General features: G+C 43.7%; 24 non-coding genes across 24 annotated transcripts; all 24 read left to right on the top strand.

The window, feature by feature from the left end:
• The first annotated feature begins 422 nt into the window (after window positions 1-422).
• TRNAM-CAU (transfer RNA methionine (anticodon CAU)) lies at window positions 423-494 on the top strand. Its single transcript has one exon. It is a non-coding gene; the product is annotated as a tRNA-Met (tRNA).
• Window positions 495-1042: 548 nt separating this feature from the next.
• Window positions 1043-1114, top strand: TRNAG-UCC (transfer RNA glycine (anticodon UCC)). Its single transcript has one exon. It is a non-coding gene; the product is annotated as a tRNA-Gly (tRNA).
• Window positions 1115-1742: 628 nt separating this feature from the next.
• TRNAM-CAU (transfer RNA methionine (anticodon CAU)) lies at window positions 1743-1814 on the top strand. The gene has a single exon. It is a non-coding gene; the product is annotated as a tRNA-Met (tRNA).
• A 551-nt stretch (window positions 1815-2365) lies between these two features.
• On the top strand, window positions 2366-2437 carry TRNAG-CCC (transfer RNA glycine (anticodon CCC)). Its single transcript has one exon. It is a non-coding gene; the product is annotated as a tRNA-Gly (tRNA).
• A 1487-nt stretch (window positions 2438-3924) lies between these two features.
• TRNAG-UCC (transfer RNA glycine (anticodon UCC)) lies at window positions 3925-3996 on the top strand. Its single transcript has one exon. It is a non-coding gene; the product is annotated as a tRNA-Gly (tRNA).
• A 628-nt stretch (window positions 3997-4624) lies between these two features.
• TRNAM-CAU (transfer RNA methionine (anticodon CAU)) lies at window positions 4625-4696 on the top strand. Its single transcript has one exon. It is a non-coding gene; the product is annotated as a tRNA-Met (tRNA).
• Window positions 4697-5247: 551 nt separating this feature from the next.
• TRNAG-CCC (transfer RNA glycine (anticodon CCC)) lies at window positions 5248-5319 on the top strand. Its single transcript has one exon. It is a non-coding gene; the product is annotated as a tRNA-Gly (tRNA).
• An 866-nt stretch (window positions 5320-6185) lies between these two features.
• On the top strand, window positions 6186-6257 carry TRNAM-CAU (transfer RNA methionine (anticodon CAU)). The gene has a single exon. It is a non-coding gene; the product is annotated as a tRNA-Met (tRNA).
• Window positions 6258-6805: 548 nt separating this feature from the next.
• TRNAG-UCC (transfer RNA glycine (anticodon UCC)) lies at window positions 6806-6877 on the top strand. The gene has a single exon. It is a non-coding gene; the product is annotated as a tRNA-Gly (tRNA).
• A 628-nt stretch (window positions 6878-7505) lies between these two features.
• TRNAM-CAU (transfer RNA methionine (anticodon CAU)) lies at window positions 7506-7577 on the top strand. The gene has a single exon. It is a non-coding gene; the product is annotated as a tRNA-Met (tRNA).
• Window positions 7578-8128: 551 nt separating this feature from the next.
• TRNAG-CCC (transfer RNA glycine (anticodon CCC)) lies at window positions 8129-8200 on the top strand. The gene has a single exon. It is a non-coding gene; the product is annotated as a tRNA-Gly (tRNA).
• An 867-nt stretch (window positions 8201-9067) lies between these two features.
• On the top strand, window positions 9068-9139 carry TRNAM-CAU (transfer RNA methionine (anticodon CAU)). Its single transcript has one exon. It is a non-coding gene; the product is annotated as a tRNA-Met (tRNA).
• Window positions 9140-9687: 548 nt separating this feature from the next.
• On the top strand, window positions 9688-9759 carry TRNAG-UCC (transfer RNA glycine (anticodon UCC)). Its single transcript has one exon. It is a non-coding gene; the product is annotated as a tRNA-Gly (tRNA).
• A 628-nt stretch (window positions 9760-10387) lies between these two features.
• Window positions 10388-10459, top strand: TRNAM-CAU (transfer RNA methionine (anticodon CAU)). The gene has a single exon. It is a non-coding gene; the product is annotated as a tRNA-Met (tRNA).
• Window positions 10460-11939: 1480 nt separating this feature from the next.
• On the top strand, window positions 11940-12011 carry TRNAM-CAU (transfer RNA methionine (anticodon CAU)). The gene has a single exon. It is a non-coding gene; the product is annotated as a tRNA-Met (tRNA).
• Window positions 12012-12559: 548 nt separating this feature from the next.
• Window positions 12560-12631, top strand: TRNAG-UCC (transfer RNA glycine (anticodon UCC)). The gene has a single exon. It is a non-coding gene; the product is annotated as a tRNA-Gly (tRNA).
• A 628-nt stretch (window positions 12632-13259) lies between these two features.
• TRNAM-CAU (transfer RNA methionine (anticodon CAU)) lies at window positions 13260-13331 on the top strand. The gene has a single exon. It is a non-coding gene; the product is annotated as a tRNA-Met (tRNA).
• A 551-nt stretch (window positions 13332-13882) lies between these two features.
• TRNAG-CCC (transfer RNA glycine (anticodon CCC)) lies at window positions 13883-13954 on the top strand. Its single transcript has one exon. It is a non-coding gene; the product is annotated as a tRNA-Gly (tRNA).
• A 1487-nt stretch (window positions 13955-15441) lies between these two features.
• TRNAG-UCC (transfer RNA glycine (anticodon UCC)) lies at window positions 15442-15513 on the top strand. Its single transcript has one exon. It is a non-coding gene; the product is annotated as a tRNA-Gly (tRNA).
• A 628-nt stretch (window positions 15514-16141) lies between these two features.
• On the top strand, window positions 16142-16213 carry TRNAM-CAU (transfer RNA methionine (anticodon CAU)). The gene has a single exon. It is a non-coding gene; the product is annotated as a tRNA-Met (tRNA).
• Window positions 16214-16762: 549 nt separating this feature from the next.
• Window positions 16763-16834, top strand: TRNAG-CCC (transfer RNA glycine (anticodon CCC)). The gene has a single exon. It is a non-coding gene; the product is annotated as a tRNA-Gly (tRNA).
• Window positions 16835-19031: 2197 nt separating this feature from the next.
• On the top strand, window positions 19032-19103 carry TRNAM-CAU (transfer RNA methionine (anticodon CAU)). The gene has a single exon. It is a non-coding gene; the product is annotated as a tRNA-Met (tRNA).
• A 549-nt stretch (window positions 19104-19652) lies between these two features.
• TRNAG-CCC (transfer RNA glycine (anticodon CCC)) lies at window positions 19653-19724 on the top strand. Its single transcript has one exon. It is a non-coding gene; the product is annotated as a tRNA-Gly (tRNA).
• Window positions 19725-20591: 867 nt separating this feature from the next.
• On the top strand, window positions 20592-20663 carry TRNAM-CAU (transfer RNA methionine (anticodon CAU)). The gene has a single exon. It is a non-coding gene; the product is annotated as a tRNA-Met (tRNA).
• Window positions 20664-20758: the final 95 nt, after the last annotated feature.

Here is a 20758-nt window from a genome sequence, read left to right as displayed (position 1 = left end):
AGGCAGATGTCCATGGAAAGAGCGTCTCACTGCAGCAGGAAGGTTGGATGATTCAAATTTGCATAGTTTCCTGTCCAACGTCCACAACGCTCCCAAACGCTCAAAAGCCTCACACCGGGCAAGCCCTCACCGGGTAGATCTCTGGCACCCAGGTAAAGCCAAATCCTGAGCATGCTAGCGCTAGTATCACAGAGAGAGATATAGAGGGTTCAAGAGCTGCTGTCTTGATAAAGGTTTGAAACGGCTAGTGCCTGAGAGTGTCTGACTTTCAGTTATGACTGATTGTGAGAGGGGAAGATGAAGTTTTTCTATACCCAGCATGCCTTGCGATATACTTAGGCAAATGAGGTGAGAGCCCGACCAATCCCATGCTACTCTGCTGAATGCTCCTCATCTGCATAAAGAGAACACTTTCCCAAAGCAGCAGAGTGGCGCAGCGGAAGCGTGCTGGGCCCATAACCCAGAGGTCGATGGATCGAAACCATCCTCTGCTAGTTTTGCTTGATTTTTCTTCCAAGGACCAAGCTGTCATTTTAAGGCTGCCAGCAAGGAAAAGCGCAAGCTTGTGCCAGCTATGGTAGAAACGACTTCTGAACTATCTGTGTCTGCTGAAATACAAGAGAGGGATCGTCAAAGGGATCCACCCTGTACCTTGAAAGTAAAGACACACAATAATAAGCATAAATGACTGGTGGGACCTTCAAACACTTTTCTGGGCATGCTTTGAATATCATTCTTCCCTTTTTGTTCTGCTCTTATCTATCTCCTGGGCATTTCCTGGAATGTTCTCTCTTTCTTTCCCCTGCTTTGCTTCCCATGCTGCCTCTATATGTTCATATCCATTATTTGTACTGCTGCTTACCATTCTTCTCTTCTTCACAGCTTTGTCCTTGGTTTCAATCCCAGTTCCTTACAATCTGCTAAAACCTTTCTACTGCTTCTCATGTTGGTATCTAAACCAAATGCACCATTGAAGCTGGTGCAAGATAGACATTGAACTCAGGGTCGTAATGTTGAGAACCGAGCTTGCACAGATCAGAGGGCGTTGGTGGTATAGTGGTGAGCATAGCTGCCTTCCAAGCAGTTGACCCGGGTTCGATTCCCGGCCAACGCAGTACCAATTCTTATATATTCTACAATCAGGATATATTTTAATGCAACATGTCACAAAATGGAAATATCATGAACAGATTAATCAGCCCTTATATAAAAAATAAACAAATATGTAGGCAAGCATCTCGATCGCCCCTTCAGCTATACTCATTGTCCTACTATATGATAAGTTTCATAAAGCAGAGTCACCACTCACATGAGCTGGTAATAAATATGTTACAGTGGGAAGACAATGAACGGGCTGAGGCCCGACCACACATTATAACTAAAGCATCTCTATGTTAAAAAGCATTCCTAGGTAATGTCTAGCCTCTGAAAAAAATATGTAAAATCCATCCATAAATCTGGCAAAAGTCCCCAATATTTTGGGCATACTTGTGCTCTCACCTGAATGTAGCGCCACCTTGTAGGCGCCGAAGGTAACTGCGGCTCACAAAATGTTTTATCAGAAGGCAAGTTGAGAGGAATCCAAGAGGCAGATGTCCTTGGAAAGAGCCTCTGACTGCAGCAGGAAGGATGGATGCTTCAAATTTGCACAGTTTCCTGCCCATCGTCCTCTCACGTCCCGAACGCCCACGTCACTCCCCTGAATGCTCCTCATCTGCATAAAGAGAACACTCTGAAAAAGGAGCAGAGTGGCGCAGCGGAAGCGTGCTGGGCCCATAACCCAGAGGTCGATGGATCGAAACCATCCTCTGCTAATTTTGCTTGATTTTTCTTCCAAGGACCAAGCTGTCATTTCCACGCTGCCGGAAAGGAAAAGCGCAAGCTTGTGCCAGCTAAGTGATATAAGACTTCTCAACTATCTGTGTCTGCTGAAATACAAGAGAGGGAGTGTCAAAGGATCCACCCTGTACTTTGAAAGTAAAGACACACAATAATAAGCATACATGACTGGTGGGACCTTCAAACACTTTTCTGTGCAGGCTTTGAATTTCATTCTTCCCTTTTTGTTCTGCTCTTATCTATCTCCTGGGCATTTCATGGAATGTTCTCTCTTTCTCTTCCCTGCTTTGCTTCCCTTGCTGCCTCTATATGTTTTATATATATATTAATTGTACTGCTGCTTTCCATTCTTCTCTTCTGCACAGCTTTGTCCTTGGTTTTAATCCCCAGTTCCTTACCCTCTGCAAATAACGTTCTACTGCTTTTCATGTTGGTATCTAAACCAAATGCACCATTGAAGCTGGTGCAAGATAGTCATTGATCTCTGAGTCATAATATTTAGAACCGAGAGCGCAAATGTCAGAGGGCGTTGGTGGTATAGTGGTGAGCATAGCTGCTTCCCAAGCAGTTGACCCGGGTTCGATTCCCGGCCAACGCAATGCAAATACTTATATATTCTGCAAGCAGGATATACTTTAATTCAACATTTCACAAAATGGAAATATCATGAACAGATTAATCAGCCATATATAAAGAAATAAACAAATACGTAGGCAAACCTCTCGATCGCCCCTTCTGCTACATTCATTGTCCTAATATATGATAAGTTTCATAAAGCAGAGTCACCACTCACATGTGCTGGTAATAAATATGTTACAGTGGGCAGACATTATAACTCTAGCATCTCTATGTTAGAAAGCATTTCTAGGCAATATCTAGCCTCTGAAAAAAATATACAAGATCCACCGATAAATCTGTCAAAAGTCCTTAACATTTTGTGCATACTTGTGCTCTCACCTGCATGTAGCGCCACCTTGTAGCTGTCGAAGGTAACTGCGGCTCACAAAATGTTTTATCAGAAGGCAAGTTGAGAGGAATCCAAGAGGCAGATGTCCATGGAAAGAGCGTCTCACTGCAGCAGGAAGGTTGGATGATTCAAATTTGCATAGTTTCCTGTCCAACGTCCACAACGCTCCCAAACGCTCAAAAGCCTCACACCGGGCAAGCCCTCACCGGGTAGATCTCTGGCACCCAGGTAAAGCCAAATCCTGAGCATGCTAGCGCTAGTATCACAGAGAGAGATATAGAGGGTTCAAGAGCTGCTGTCTTGATAAAGGTTTGAAACGGCTAGTGCCTGAGAGTGTCTGACTTTCAGTTATGACTGATTGTGAGAGGGGAAGATGAAGTTTTTCTATACCCAGCATGCCTTGCGATATACTTAGGCAAATGAGGTGAGAGCCCGACCAATCCCATGCTACTCTGCTGAATGCTCCTCATCTGCATAAAGAGAACACTTTCCCAAAGCAGCAAAGTGGCGCAGCGGAAGCGTGCTGGGCCCATAACCCAGAGGTCGATGGATCGAAACCATCCTCTGCTAGTTTTGCTTGATTTTTCTTCCAAGGACCAAGCTGTCATTTTAAGGCTGCCAGCAAGTAAAAGCGCAAGCTTGTGCCAGCTATGGTAGAAACGACTTCTGAACTATCTGTGTCTGCTGAAATACAAGAGAGGGATCGTCAAAGGGATCCACCCTGTACCTTGAAAGTAAAGACACACAATAATAAGCATAAATGACTGGTGGGACCTTCAAACACTTTTCTGGGCATGCTTTGAATATCATTCTTCCCTTTTTGTTCTGCTCTTATCTATCTCCTGGGCATTTCCTGGAATGTTCTCTCTTTCTTTCCCCTGCTTTGCTTCCCATGCTGCCTCTATATGTTCATATCCATTATTTGTACTGCTGCTTACCATTCTTCTCTTCTTCACAGCTTTGTCCTTGGTTTCAATCCCAGTTCCTTACAATCTGCTAAAACCTTTCTACTGCTTCTCATGTTGGTATCTAAACCAAATGCACCATTGAAGCTGGTGCAAGATAGACATTGAACTCAGGGTCGTAATGTTGAGAACCGAGCTTGCACAGATCAGAGGGCGTTGGTGGTATAGTGGTGAGCATAGCTGCCTTCCAAGCAGTTGACCCGGGTTCGATTCCCGGCCAACGCAGTACCAATTCTTATATATTCTACAATCAGGATATATTTTAATGCAACATGTCACAAAATGGAAATATCATGAACAGATTAATCAGCCCTTATATAAAAAATAAACAAATATGTAGGCAAGCATCTCGATCGCCCCTTCAGCTATACTCATTGTCCTACTATATGATAAGTTTCATAAAGCAGAGTCACCACTCACATGAGCTGGTAATAAATATGTTACAGTGGGAAGACAATGAACGGGCTGAGGCCCGACCACACATTATAACTAAAGCATCTCTATGTTAAAAAGCATTCCTAGGTAATGTCTAGCCTCTGAAAAAAATATGTAAAATCCATCCATAAATCTGGCAAAAGTCCCCAATATTTTGGGCATACTTGTGCTCTCACCTGAATGTAGCGCCACCTTGTAGGCGCCGAAGGTAACTGCGGCTCACAAAATGTTTTATCAGAAGGCAAGTTGAGAGGAATCCAAGAGGCAGATGTCCTTGGAAAGAGCCTCTGACTGCAGCAGGAAGGATGGATGCTTCAAATTTGCACAGTTTCCTGCCCATCGTCCTCTCACGTCCCGAACGCCCACGTCACTCCCCTGAATGCTCCTCATCTGCATAAAGAGAACACTCTGAAAAAGGAGCAGAGTGGCGCAGCGGAAGCGTGCTGGGCCCATAACCCAGAGGTCGATGGATCGAAACCATCCTCTGCTAATTTTGCTTGATTTTTCTTCCAAGGACCAAGCTGTCATTTCCACGCTGCCGGAAAGGAAAAGCGCAAGCTTGTGCCAGCTAAGTGATATAAGACTTCTCAACTATCTGTGTCTGCTGAAATACAAGAGAGGGAGTGTCAAAGGATCCACCCTGTACTTTGAAAGTAAAGACACACAATAATAAGCATACATGACTGGTGGGACCTTCAAACACTTTTCTGTGCAGGCTTTGAATTTCATTCTTCCCTTTTTGTTCTGCTCTTATCTATCTCCTGGGCATTTCATGGAATGTTCTCTCTTTCTCTTCCCTGCTTTGCTTCCCTTGCTGCCTCTATATGTTTTATATATATATTAATTGTACTGCTGCTTTCCATTCTTCTCTTCTGCACAGCTTTGTCCTTGGTTTTAATCCCCAGTTCCTTACCCTCTGCAAATAACGTTCTACTGCTTTTCATGTTGGTATCTAAACCAAATGCACCATTGAAGCAGGTGCAAGATAGTCATTGATCTCTGAGTCATAATATTTAGAACCGAGAGCGCAAATGTCAGAGGGCGTTGGTGGTATAGTGGTGAGCATAGCTGCTTCCCAAGCAGTTGACCCGGGTTCGATTCCCGGCCAACGCAATGCAAATACTTATATATTCTGCAAGCAGGATATATTTTAATGCAACATGTCACAAAATGGAAATATCATGAACAGATTAATCAGCCATTATATAAAAAATAAACAAATATGTAGGCAAGCATCTCGATCGCCCCTTCTGCTACATTCATTGACCTAATATATGATAAGTTTCATAAAGCAGAGTCACCACTCACATGTGCTGGTAATAAATATGTTACAGTGGGCAGACATTATAACTCTAGCATCTCTATGTTAGAAAGCATTTCTAGGCAATATCTAGCCTCTGAAAAAAATATACAAGATCCACCGATAAATCTGTCAAAAGTCCTTAACATTTTGTGCATACTTGTGCTCTCACCTGCATGTAGCGCCACCTTGTAGCTGTCGAAGGTAACTGCGGCTCACAAAATGTTTTATCAGAAGGCAAGTTGAGAGGAATCCAAGAGGCAGATGTCCATGGAAAGAGCGTCTCACTGCAGCAGGAAGGTTGGATGATTCAAATTTGCATAGTTTCCTGTCCAACGTCCACTCACGTCCCGAACGCTCCCAAACGCTCAAAAGCCTCGCCCTCACCGGGTAGATCTCTGGCACCCAGGTAAAGCCAAATCCTGAGCATGCTAGCGCTAGTATCACAGAGAGAGATATAGAGGGTTCAAGAGCTGCTGTCTTGATAAAGGTTTGAAACGGCTAGTGCCTGAGAGTGTCTGACTTTCAGTTATGACTGATTGTGAGAGGGGAAGATGAAGTTTTTCTATACCCAGCATGCCTTGCGATATACTTAGGCAAATGAGGTGAGAGCCCGACCAATCCCATGCTACTCTGCTGAATGCTCCTCATCTGCATAAAGAGAACACTTTCCCAAAGCAGCAGAGTGGCGCAGCGGAAGCGTGCTGGGCCCATAACCCAGAGGTCGATGGATCGAAACCATCCTCTGCTAGTTTTGCTTGATTTTTCTTCCAAGGACCAAGCTGTCATTTTAAGGCTGCCAGCAAGGAAAAGCGCAAGCTTGTGCCAGCTATGGTAGAAACGACTTCTGAACTATCTGTGTCTGCTGAAATACAAGAGAGGGATCGTCAAAGGGATCCACCCTGTACCTTGAAAGTAAAGACACACAATAATAAGCATAAATGACTGGTGGGACCTTCAAACACTTTTCTGGGCATGCTTTGAATATCATTCTTCCCTTTTTGTTCTGCTCTTATCTATCTCCTGGGCATTTCCTGGAATGTTCTCTCTTTCTTTCCCCTGCTTTGCTTCCCATGCTGCCTCTATATGTTCATATCCATTATTTGTACTGCTGCTTACCATTCTTCTCTTCTTCACAGCTTTGTCCTTGGTTTCAATCCCAGTTCCTTACAATCTGCTAAAACCTTTCTACTGCTTCTCATGTTGGTATCTAAACCAAATGCACCATTGAAGCTGGTGCAAGATAGACATTGAACTCAGGGTCGTAATGTTGAGAACCGAGATTGCACAGATCAGAGGGCGTTGGTGGTATAGTGGTGAGCATAGCTGCCTTCCAAGCAGTTGACCCGGGTTCGATTCCCGGCCAACGCAGTACCAATTCTTATATATTCTGCAATCAGGATATATTTTAATGCAACATGTCACAAAATGGAAATATCATGAACAGATTAATCAGCCATTATATAAAAAATAAACAAATATGTAGGCAAGCATCTCGATCGCCCCTTCTGCTATACTCATTGTCCTACTATATGATAAGTTTCATAAAGCAGAGTCACCACTCACATGAGCTGGTAATAAATATGTTACAGTGGGAAGACAATGAACGGGCTGAGGCCCGACCACACATTATAACTAAAGCATCTCTATGTTAAAAAGCATTCCTAGGTAATGTCTAGCCTCTGAAAAAAATATGTAAAATCCATCGATAAATCTGGCAAAAGTCCCCAATATTTTGGGCATACTTGTGCTCTCACCTGAATGTAGCGCCACCTTGTAGGCGCCGAAGGTAACTGTGGCTCACAAAATGTTTTATCAGAAGGCAAGTTGAGAGGAATCCAAGAGGCAGATGTCCTTGGAAAGAGCCTCTGACTGCAGCAGGAAGGATGGATGCTTCAAATTTGCACAGTTTCCTGCCCATCGTCCTCTCACGTCCCGAACGCCCATGTCACTCCCCTGAATGCTCCTCATCTGCATAAAGAGAACACTCTGAAAAAGGAGCAGAGTGGCGCAGCGGAAGCGTGCTGGGCCCATAACCCAGAGGTCGATGGATCGAAACCATCCTCTGCTAATTTTGCTTGATTTTTCTTCCAAGGACCAAGCTGTCATTTCCACGCTGCCGGAAAGGAAAAGCGCAAGCTTGTGCCAGCTAAGTGATATAAGACTTCTCAACTATCTGTGTCTGCTGAAATACAAGAGAGGGAGTGTCAAAGGATCCACCCTGTACTTTGAAAGTAAAGACACACAATAATAAGCATAAATGACTGGTGGGACCTTCAAACACTTTTCTGTGCAGGCTTTGAATTTCATTCTTCCCTTTTTGTTCTGCTCTTATCTATCTCCTGGGCATTTCATGGAATGTTCTCTCTTTCTCTTCCCTGCTTTGCTTCCCTTGCTGCCTCTATATGTTTTATATATATATTAATTGTACTGCTGCTTTCCATTCTTCTCTTCTGCACAGCTTTGTCCTTGGTTTTAATCCCCAGTTCCTTACCCTCTGCAAATAACGTTCTACTGCTTTTCATGTTGGTATCTAAACCAAATGCACCATTGAAGCTGGTGCAAGATAGTCATTGATCTCTGAGTCATAATATTTAGAACCGAGAGCGCAAATGTCAGAGGGCGTTGGTGGTATAGTGGTGAGCATAGCTGCTTCCCAAGCAGTTGACCCGGGTTCGATTCCCGGCCAACGCAATGCAAATACTTATATATTCTGCAAGCAGGATATACTTTAATTCAACATTTCACAAAATGGAAATATCATGAACAGATTAATCAGCCATATATAAAGAAATAAACAAATACGTAGGCAAACCTCTCGATCGCCCCTTCTGCTACATTCATTGTCCTGATATATGATAAGTTTCATAAAGCAGAGTCACCACTCACATGTGCTGGTAATAAATATGTTACAGTGGGCAGACATTATAACTCTAGCATCTCTATGTTAGAAAGCATTTCTAGGCAATATCTAGCCTCTGAAAAAAATATACAAGATCCACCGATAAATCTGTCAAAAGTCCTTAACATTTTGTGCATACTTGTGCTCTCACCTGCATGTAGCGCCACCTTGTAGCTGTCGAAGGTAACTGCGGCTCACAAAATGTTTTATCAGAAGGCAAGTTGAGAGGAATCCAAGAGGCAGATGTCCATGGAAAGAGCGTCTCACTGCAGCAGGAAGGTTGGATGATTCAAATTTGCATAGTTTCCTGTCCAACGTCCACAACGCTCCCAAACGCTCAAAAGCCTCACACCGGGCAAGCCCTCACCGGGTAGATCTCTGGCACCCAGGTAAAGCCAAATCCTGAGCATGCTAGCGCTAGTATCACAGAGAGAGATATAGAGGGTTCAAGAGCTGCTGTCTTGATAAAGGTTTGAAACGGCTAGTGCCTGAGAGTGTCTGACTTTCAGTTATGACTGATTGTGAGAGGGGAAGATGAAGTTTTTCTATACCCAGCATGCCTTGCGATATACTTAGGCAAATGAGGTGAGAGCCCGACCAATCCCATGCTACTCTGCTGAATGCTCCTCATCTGCATAAAGAGAACACTTTCCCAAAGCAGCAGAGTGGCGCAGCGGAAGCGTGCTGGGCCCATAACCCAGAGGTCGATGGATCGAAACCATCCTCTGCTAGTTTTGCTTGATTTTTCTTCCAAGGACCAAGCTGTCATTTTAAGGCTGCCAGCAAGGAAAAGCGCAAGCTTGTGCCAGCTATGGTAGAAACGACTTCTGAACTATCTGTGTCTGCTGAAATACAAGAGAGGGATCGTCAAAGGGATCCACCCTGTACCTTGAAAGTAAAGACACACAATAATAAGCATAAATGACTGGTGGGACCTTCAAACACTTTTCTGGGCATGCTTTGAATATCATTCTTCCCTTTTTGTTCTGCTCTTATCTATCTCCTGGGCATTTCCTGGAATGTTCTCTCTTTCTTTCCCCTGCTTTGCTTCCCATGCTGCCTCTATATGTTCATATCCATTATTTGTACTGCTGCTTACCATTCTTCTCTTCTTCACAGCTTTGTCCTTGGTTTCAATCCCAGTTCCTTACAATCTGCTAAAACCTTTCTACTGCTTCTCATGTTGGTATCTAAACCAAATGCACCATTGAAGCTGGTGCAAGATAGACATTGAACTCAGGGTCGTAATGTTGAGAACCGAGATTGCACAGATCAGAGGGCGTTGGTGGTATAGTGGTGAGCATAGCTGCCTTCCAAGCAGTTGACCCGGGTTCGATTCCCGGCCAACGCAGTACCAATTCTTATATATTCTGCAATCAGGATATATTTTAATGCAACATGTCACAAAATGGAAATATCATGAACAGATTAATCAGCCATTATATAAAAAATAAACAAATATGTAGGCAAGCATCTCGATCGCCCCTTCTGCTATACTCATTGTCCTACTATATGATAAGTTTCATAAAGCAGAGTCACCACTCACATGAGCTGGTAATAAATATGTTACAGTGGGAAGACAATGAACGGGCTGAGGCCCGACCACACATTATAACTAAAGCATCTCTATGTTAAAAAGCATTCCTAGGTAATGTCTAGCCTCTGAAAAAAATATGTAAAATCCATCGATAAATCTGGCAAAAGTCCCCAATATTTTGGGCATACTTGTGCTCTCACCTGAATGTAGCGCCACCTTGTAGGCGCCGAAGGTAACTGCGGCTCACAAAATGTTTTATCAGAAGGCAAGTTGAGAGGAATCCAAGAGGCAGATGTCCTTGGAAAGAGCCTCTGACTGCAGCAGGAAGGATGAATGCTTCAAATTTGCACAGTTTCCTGCCCATCGTCCTCTCACGTCCCGAACGCCCACGTCACTCCCCTGAATGCTCCTCATCTGCATAAAGAGAACACTCTGAAAAAGGAGCAGAGTGGCGCAGCGGAAGCGTGCTGGGCCCATAACCCAGAGGTCGATGGATCGAAACCATCCTCTGCTAATTTTGCTTGATTTTTCTTCCAAGGACCAAGCTGTCATTTCCACGCTGCCGGAAAGGAAAAGCGCAAGCTTGTGCCAGCTAAGTGATATAAGACTTCTCAACTATCTGTGTCTGCTGAAATACAAGAGAGGGAGTGTCAAAGGATCCACCCTGTACTTTGAAAGTAAAGACACACAATAATAAGCATACATGACTGGTGGGACCTTCAAACACTTTTCTGTGCAGGCTTTGAATTTCATTCTTCCCTTTTTGTTCTGCTCTTATCTATCTCCTGGGCATTTCATGGAATGTTCTCTCTTTCTCTTCCCTGCTTTGCTTCCCTTGCTGCCTCTATATGTTATATATATATTAATTGTACTGCTGCTTTCCATTCTTCTCTTCTGCACAGCTTTGTCCTTGGTTTTAATCCCCAGTTCCTTACCCTCTGCAAATAACGTTCTACTGCTTTTCATGTTGGTATCTAAACCAAATGCACCATTGAAGCAGGTGCAAGATAGTCATTGATCTCTGAGTCATAATATTTAGAACCGAGAGCGCAAATGTCAGAGGGCGTTGGTGGTAAGCATAGCTGCTTCCCAAGCAGTTGACCCGGGTTCGATTCCCGGCCAACGCAATGCAAATACTTATATATTCTGCAAGCAGGATATATTTTAATGCAACATGTCACAAAATGGAAATATCATGAACAGATTAATCAGCCATTATATAAAAAATAAACAAATATGTAGGCAAGCATCTCGATCGCCCCTTCTGCTACATTCATTGACCTAATATATGATAAGTTTCATAAAGCAGAGTCACCACTCACATGTGCTGGTAATAAATATGTTACAGTGGGCAGACATTATAACTCTAGCATCTCTATGTTAGAAAGCATTTCTAGGCAATATCTAGCCTCTGAAAAAAATATACAAGATCCACCGATAAATCTGTCAAAAGTCCTTAACATTTTGTGCATACTTGTGCTCTCACCTGCATGTAGCGCCACCTTGTAGCTGTCGAAGGTAACTGCGGCTCACAAAATGTTTTATCAGAAGGCAAGTTGAGAAGAATCCAAGAGGCAGATGTCCATGGAAAGAGCGTCTCACTGCAGCAGGAAGGTTGGATGATTCAAATTTGCATAGTTTCCTGTCCAACGTCCACAACGCTCCCAAACGCTCAAAAGCCTCACACCGGGCAAGCCCTCACCGGGTAGATCTCTGGCACCCAGGTAAAGCCAAATCCTGAGCATGCTAGCGCTAGTATCACAGAGAGAGATATAGAGGGTTCAAGAGCTGCTGTCTTGATAAAGGTTTGAAACGGCTAGTGCCTGAGAGTGTCTGACTTTCAGTTATGACTGATTGTGAGAGGGGAAGATGAAGTTTTTCTATACCCAGCATGCCTTGCGATATACTTAGGCAAATGAGGTGAGAGCCCGACCAATCCCATGCTACTCTGCTGAATGCTCCTCATCTGCATAAAGAGAACACTTTCCCAAAGCAGCAGAGTGGCGCAGCGGAAGCGTGCTGGGCCCATAACCCAGAGGTCGATGGATCGAAACCATCCTCTGCTAGTTTTGCTTGATTTTTCTTCCAAGGACCAAGCTGTCATTTTAAGGCTGCCAGCAAGGAAAAGCGCAAGCTTGTGCCAGCTATGGTAGAAACGACTTCTGAACTATCTGTGTCTGCTGAAATACAAGAGAGGGATCGTCAAAGGGATCCACCCTGTACCTTGAAAGTAAAGACACACAATAATAAGCATAAATGACTGGTGGGACCTTCAAACACTTTTCTGGGCATGCTTTGAATATCATTCTTCCCTTTTTGTTCTGCTCTTATCTATCTCCTGGGCATTTCCTGGAATGTTCTCTCTTTCTTTCCCCTGCTTTGCTTCCCATGCTGCCTCTATATGTTCATATCCATTATTTGTACTGCTGCTTACCATTCTTCTCTTCTTCACAGCTTTGTCCTTGGTTTCAATCCCAGTTCCTTACAATCTGCTAAAACCTTTCTACTGCTTCTCATGTTGGTATCTAAACCAAATGCACCATTGAAGCTGGTGCAAGATAGACATTGAACTCAGGGTCGTAATGTTGAGAACCGAGCTTGCACAGATCAGAGGGCGTTGGTGGTATAGTGGTGAGCATAGCTGCCTTCCAAGCAGTTGACCCGGGTTCGATTCCCGGCCAACGCAGTACCAATTCTTATATATTCTACAATCAGGATATATTTTAATGCAACATGTCACAAAATGGAAATATCATGAACAGATTAATCAGCCCTTATATAAAAAATAAACAAATATGTAGGCAAGCATCTCGATCGCCCCTTCAGCTATACTCATTGTCCTACTATATGATAAGTTTCATAAAGCAGAGTCACCACTCACATGAGCTGGTAATAAATATGTTACAGTGGGAAGACAATGAACGGGCTGAGGCCCGACCACACATTATAACTAAAGCATCTCTATGTTAAAAAGCATTCCTAGGTAATGTCTAGCCTCTGAAAAAAATATGTAAAATCCATCCATAAATCTGGCAAAAGTCCCCAATATTTTGGGCATACTTGTGCTCTCACCTGAATGTAGCGCCACCTTGTAGGCGCCGAAGGTAACTGCGGCTCACAAAATGTTTTATCAGAAGGCAAGTTGAGAGGAATCCAAGAGGCAGATGTCCTTGGAAAGAGCCTCTGACTGCAGCAGGAAGGATGGATGCTTCAAATTTGCACAGTTTCCTGCCCATCGTCCTCTCACGTCCCGAACGCCCACGTCACTCCCCTGAATGCTCCTCATCTGCATAAAGAGAACACTCTGAAAAAGGAGCAGAGTGGCGCAGCGGAAGCGTGCTGGGCCCATAACCCAGAGGTCGATGGATCGAAACCATCCTCTGCTAATTTTGCTTGATTTTTCTTCCAAGGACCAAGCTGTCATTTCCACGCTGCCGGAAAGGAAAAGCGCAAGCTTGTGCCAGCTAAGTGATATAAGACTTCTCAACTATCTGTGTCTGCTGAAATACAAGAGAGGGAGTGTCAAAGGATCCACCCTGTACTTTGAAAGTAAAGACACACAATAATAAGCATACATGACTGGTGGGACCTTCAAACACTTTTCTGTGCAGGCTTTGAATTTCATTCTTCCCTTTTTGTTCTGCTCTTATCTATCTCCTGGGCATTTCATGGAATGTTCTCTCTTTCTCTTCCCTGCTTTGCTTCCCTTGCTGCCTCTATATGTTTTATATATATATTAATTGTACTGCTGCTTTCCATTCTTCTCTTCTGCACAGCTTTGTCCTTGGTTTTAATCCCCAGTTCCTTACCCTCTGCAAATAACGTTCTACTGCTTTTCATGTTGGTATCTAAACCAAATGCACCATTGAAGCTGGTGCAAGATAGTCATTGATCTCTGAGTCATAATATTTAGAACCGAGAGCGCAAATGTCAGAGGGCGTTGGTGGTATAGTGGTGAGCATAGCTGCTTCCCAAGCAGTTGACCCGGGTTCGATTCCCGGCCAACGCAATGCAAATACTTATATATTCTGCAAGCAGGATATACTTTAATTCAACATTTCACAAAATGGAAATATCATGAACAGATTAATCAGCCATATATAAAGAAATAAACAAATACGTAGGCAAACCTCTCGATCGCCCCTTCTGCTACATTCATTGTCCTAATATATGATAAGTTTCATAAAGCAGAGTCACCACTCACATGTGCTGGTAATAAATATGTTACAGTGGGCAGACATTATAACTCTAGCATCTCTATGTTAGAAAGCATTTCTAGGCAATATCTAGCCTCTGAAAAAAATATACAAGATCCACCGATAAATCTGTCAAAAGTCCTTAACATTTTGTGCATACTTGTGCTCTCACCTGCATGTAGCGCCACCTTGTAGCTGTCGAAGGTAACTGCGGCTCACAAAATGTTTTATCAGAAGGCAAGTTGAGAGGAATCCAAGAGGCAGATGTCCATGGAAAGAGCGTCTCACTGCAGCAGGAAGGTTGGATGATTCAAATTTGCATAGTTTCCTGTCCAACGTCCACAACGCTCCCAAACGCTCAAAAGCCTCACACCGGGCAAGCCCTCACCGGGTAGATCTCTGGCACCCAGGTAAAGCCAAATCCTGAGCATGCTAGCGCTAGTATCACAGAGAGAGATATAGAGGGTTCAAGAGCTGCTGTCTTGATAAAGGTTTGAAACGGCTAGTGCCTGAGAGTGTCTGACTTTCAGTTATGACTGATTGTGAGAGGGGAAGATGAAGTTTTTCTATACCCAGCATGCCTTGCGATATACTTAGGCAAATGAGGTGAGAGCCCGACCAATCCCATGCTACTCTGCTGAATGCTCCTCATCTGCATAAAGAGAACACTTTCCCAAAGCAGCAAAGTGGCGCAGCGGAAGCGTGCTGGGCCCATAACCCAGAGGTCGATGGATCGAAACCATCCTCTGCTAGTTTTGCTTGATTTTTCTTCCAAGGACCAAGCTGTCATTTTAAGGCTGCCAGCAAGTAAAAGCGCAAGCTTGTGCCAGCTATGGTAGAAACGACTTCTGAACTATCTGTGTCTGCTGAAATACAAGAGAGGGATCGTCAAAGGGATCCACCCTGTACCTTGAAAGTAAAGACACACAATAATAAGCATAAATGACTGGTGGGACCTTCAAACACTTTTCTGGGCATGCTTTGAATATCATTCTTCCCTTTTTGTTCTGCTCTTATCTATCTCCTGGGCATTTCCTGGAATGTTCTCTCTTTCTTTCCCCTGCTTTGCTTCCCATGCTGCCTCTATATGTTCATATCCATTATTTGTACTGCTGCTTACCATTCTTCTCTTCTTCACAGCTTTGTCCTTGGTTTCAATCCCAGTTCCTTACAATCTGCTAAAACCTTTCTACTGCTTCTCATGTTGGTATCTAAACCAAATGCACCATTGAAGCTGGTGCAAGATAGACATTGAACTCAGGGTCGTAATGTTGAGAACCGAGCTTGCACAGATCAGAGGGCGTTGGTGGTATAGTGGTGAGCATAGCTGCCTTCCAAGCAGTTGACCCGGGTTCGATTCCCGGCCAACGCAGTACCAATTCTTATATATTCTACAATCAGGATATATTTTAATGCAACATGTCACAAAATGGAAATATCATGAACAGATTAATCAGCCCTTATATAAAAAATAAACAAATATGTAGGCAAGCATCTCGATCGCCCCTTCAGCTATACTCATTGTCCTACTATATGATAAGTTTCATAAAGCAGAGTCACCACTCACATGAGCTGGTAATAAATATGTTACAGTGGGAAGACAATGAACGGGCTGAGGCCCGACCACACATTATAACTAAAGCATCTCTATGTTAAAAAGCATTCCTAGGTAATGTCTAGCCTCTGAAAAAAATATGTAAAATCCATCGATAAATCTGGCAAAAGTCCCCAATATTTTGGGCATACTTGTGCTCTCACCTGAATGTAGCGCCACCTTGTAGGCGCCGAAGGTAACTGCGGCTCACAAAATGTTTTATCAGAAGGCAAGTTGAGAGGAATCCAAGAGGCAGATGTCCTTGGAAAGAGCCTCTGACTGCAGCAGGAAGGATGAATGCTTCAAATTTGCACAGTTTCCTGCCCATCGTCCTCTCACGTCCCGAACGCCCACGTCACTCCCCTGAATGCTCCTCATCTGCATAAAGAGAACACTCTGAAAAAGGAGCAGAGTGGCGCAGCGGAAGCGTGCTGGGCCCATAACCCAGAGGTCGATGGATCGAAACCATCCTCTGCTAATTTTGCTTGATTTTTCTTCCAAGGACCAAGCTGTCATTTCCACGCTGCCGGAAAGGAAAAGCGCAAGCTTGTGCCAGCTAAGTGATATAAGACTTCTCAACTATCTGTGTCTGCTGAAATACAAGAGAGGGAGTGTCAAAGGATCCACCCTGTACTTTGAAAGTAAAGACACACAATAATAAGCATACATGACTGGTGGGACCTTCAAACACTTTTCTGTGCAGGCTTTGAATTTCATTCTTCCCTTTTTGTTCTGCTCTTATCTATCTCCTGGGCATTTCATGGAATGTTCTCTCTTTCTCTTCCCTGCTTTGCTTCCCTTGCTGCCTCTATATGTTATATATATATTAATTGTACTGCTGCTTTCCATTCTTCTCTTCTGCACAGCTTTGTCCTTGGTTTTAATCCCCAGTTCCTTACCAACTGCAAATAACGTTCTACTGCTTTTCATGTTGGTATCTAAACAAAATGCACCATTGAAGCAGGTGCAAGATAGTCATTGATCTCTGAGTCATAATATTTAGAACCGAGAGCGCAAATGTCAGAGGGCGTTGGTGGTATAGTGGTGAGCATAGCTGCTTCCCAAGCAGTTGACCGGGGTTCGATTCCCGGCCAACGCAATGCAAATACTTATATATTCTGCAAGCAGGATATATTTTAATGCAACATGTCACAAAATGGAAATATCATGAACAGATTAATCAGCCATTATATAAAAAATAAACAAATATGTAGGCAAGCATCTCGATCGCCCCTTCTGCTACATTCATTGACCTAATATATGATAAGTTTCATAAAGCAGAGTCACCACTCACATGTGCTGGTAATAAATATGTTACAGTGGGCAGACATTATAACTCTAGCATCTCTATGTTAGAAAGCATTTCTAGGCAATATCTAGCCTCTGAAAAAAATATACAAGATCCACCGATAAATCTGTCAAAAGTCCTTAACATTTTGTGCATACTTGTGCTCTCACCTGCATGTAGCGCCACCTTGTAGCTGTCGAAGGTAACTGCGGCTCACAAAATGTTTTATCAGAAGGCAAGTTGAGAGGAATCCAAGAGGCAGATGTCCATGGAAAGAGCGTCTCACTGCAGCAGGAAGGTTGGATGATTCAAATTTGCATAGTTTCCTGTCCAACGTCCACTCACGTCCCGAACACTCCCAAACGCTCAAAAGCCTCACACCGGGCAAGCTCTCACCGGGTAGATCTCTGGCACCCAGGTAAAGCCAAATCCTGAGCATGCTAGCGCTAGTATCACAGAGAGAGATATAGAGGGTTCAAGAGCTGCTGTCTTGATAAAGGTTTGAAACGGCTAGTGCCTGAGAGTGTCTGACTTTCAGTTATGACTGATTGTGAGAGGGGAAGATGAAGTTTTTCTATACCCAGCATGCCTTGCGATATACTTAGGCAAATGAGGTGAGAGCCCGACCAATCCCATGCTACTCTGCTGAATGCTCCTCATCTGCATAAAGAGAACACTTTCCCAAAGCAGCAGAGTGGCGCAGCCGAAGCGTGCTGGGCCCATAACCCAGAGGTCGATGGATCGAAACCATCCTCTGCTAGTTTTGCTTGATTTTTCTTCCAAGGACCAAGCTGTCATTTTAAGGCTGCCAGCAAGGAAAAGCGCAAGCTTGTGCCAGCTATGGTAGAAACGACTTCTGAACTATCTGTGTCTGCTGAAATACAAGAGAGGGATCGTCAAAGGGATCCACCCTGTACCTTGAAAGTAAAGACACACAATAATAAGCATAAGTGACTGGTGGGACCTTCAAACACTTTTCTGGGCATGCTTTGAATATCATTCTTCCCTTTTTGTTCTGCTCTTATCTATCTCCTGGGCATTTCCTGGAATGTTCTCTCTTTCTTTCCCCTGCTTTGCTTCCCATGCTGCCTCTATATGTTCATATCCATTATTTGTACTGCTGCTTACCATTCTTCTCTTCTTCACAGCTTTGTCCTTGGTTTCAATTCCAGTTCCTTACAATCTGCTAAAACCTTTCTACTGCTTCTCATGTTGGTATCTAAACCAAATGCACCATTGAAGCTGGTGCAAGATAGACATTGATCTCAGGGTCGTAATGTTGAGAACCGAGATTGCACAGATCAGAGGGCATTGGTGGTATAGTCGTGAGCATAGCTGCCTTCCAAACAGTTGACCCGGGTTCGATTCCAGGCCAACGCAGTACCAATTCTTATATATTCTGCAATCAGGATATATTTTAATGCAACATGTCACATAATGGAAATATCATGAACAGATTAATCAGCCATTATATAAAAAATAAACAAATATGTAGGCAAGCATCTCGATCGCCCCTTCTGCTATACTCATTGTCCTACTATATGATAAGTTTCATAAAGCAGAGTCACCACTCACATGAGCTGGTAATAAATATGTTACAGTGGGAAGACAATGAACGGGCTGAGGCCCGACCACACATTATAACTAAAGCATCTCTATGTTAAAAAGCATTCCTAGGTAATGTCTAGCCTCTGAAAAAAATATGTAAAATCCATCGATAAATCTGGCAAAAGTCCCCAATATTTTGGGCATACTTGTGCTCTCACCTGAATGTAGCGCCACCTTGTAGGCGCCGAAGGTAACTGCGGCTCACAAAATGTTTTATCAGAAGGCAAGTTGAGAGGAATCCAAGAGGCAGATGTCCTTGGAAAGAGCCTCTGACTGCAGCAGGAAGGATGAATGCTTCAAATTTGCACAGTTTCCTGACCATCGTCCTCTCACGTCCCGAACGCCCACGTCACTCCCCTGAATGCTCCTCATCTGCATAAAGAGAACACTCTGAAAAAGGAGCAGAGTGGCGCAGCGGAAGCGTGCTGGGCCCATAACCCAGAGGTCGATGGATCGAAACCATCCTCTGCTAATCTTGCTTGATTTTTCTTCCAAGGACCAAGCTGTCATTTCCACGCTGCCGGAAAGGAAAAGCGCAAGCTTGTGCCAGCTAAGTGATATAAGACTTCTCAACTATCTGTGTCTGCTGAAATACAAGAGAGGGAGTGTCAAAGGATCCACCCTGTACTTTGAAAGTAAAGACACACAATAATAAGCATACATGACTGGTGGGACCTTCAAACACTTTTCTGTGCAGGCTTTGAATTTCATTCTTCCCTTTTTGTTCTGCTCTTATCTATCTCCTGGGCATTTCATGGAATGTTCTCTCTTTCTCTTCCCTGCTTTGCTTCCCTTGCTGCCTCTATATGTTATATATATATTAATTGTACTGCTGCTTTCCATTCTTCTCTTCTGCACAGCTTTGTCCTTGGTTTTAATCCCCAGTTCCTTACCCTCTGCAAATAACGTTCTACTGCTTTTCATGTTGGTATCTAAACCAAATGCACCATTGAAGCAGGTGCAAGATAGTCATTGATCTCTGAGTCATAATATTTAGAACCGAGAGCGCAAATGTCAGAGGGCGTTGGTGGTATAGTGGTGAGCATAGCTGCTTCCCAAGCAGTTGACCCGGGTTCGATTCCCGGCCAACGCAATGCAAATACTTATATATTCTGCAAGCAGGATATATTTTAATGCAACATGTCACAAAATGGAAATATCATGAACAGATTAATCAGCCATTATATAAAAAATAAACAAATATGTAGGCAAGCATCTCGATCGCCCCTTCTGCTACATTCATTGACCTAATATATGATAAGTTTCATAAAGCAGAGTCACCACTCACATGTGCTGGTAATAAATATGTTACAGTGGGCAGACATTATAACTCTAGCATCTCTATGTTAGAAAGCATTTCTAGGCAATATCTAGCCTCTGAAAAAAATATACAAGATCCACCGATAAATCTGTCAAAAGTCCTTAACATTTTGTGCATACTTGTGCTCTCACCTGCATGTAGCGCCACCTTGTAGCTGTCGAAGGTAACTGCGGCTCACAAAATGTTTTATCAGAAGGCAAGTTGAGAGGAATCCAAGAGGCAGATGTCCATGGAAAGAGCGTCTCACTGCAGCAGGAAGGTTGGATGATTCAAATTTGCATAGTTTCCTGTCCAACGTCCACAACGCTCCCAAACGCTCAAAAGCCTCACACCGGGCAAGCCCTCACCGGGTAGATCTCTGGCACCCAGGTAAAGCCAAATCCTGAGCATGCTAGCGCTAGTATCACAGAGAGAGATATAGAGGGTTCAAGAGCTGCTGTCTTGATAAAGGTTTGAAACGGCTAGTGCCTGAGAGTGTCTGACTTTCAGTTATGACTGATTGTGAGAGGGGAAGATGAAGTTTTTCTATACCCAGCATGCCTTGCGATATACTTAGGCAAATGAGGTGAGAGCCCGACCAATCCCATGCTACTCTGCTGAATGCTCCTCATCTGCATAAAGAGAACACTTTCCCAAAGCAGCAGAGTGGCGCAGCGGAAGCGTGCTGGGCCCATAACCCAGAGGTCGATGGATCGAAACCATCCTCTGCTAGTTTTGCTTGATTTTTCTTCCAAGGACCAAGCTGTCATTTTAAGGCTGCCAGCAAGGAAAAGCGCAAGCTTGTGCCAGCTATGGTAGAAACGACT

This window comes from Lissotriton helveticus, chromosome 11 (genome assembly GCF_964261635.1).
Source record: "Lissotriton helveticus chromosome 11, aLisHel1.1, whole genome shotgun sequence".
NCBI classification, from domain to species: Eukaryota; Metazoa; Chordata; class Amphibia; order Caudata; family Salamandridae; genus Lissotriton; species Lissotriton helveticus.
The sequence above is the reverse complement of the archived record's forward strand: the minus strand, read 5'-3'. Positions and strand labels throughout refer to the sequence as shown.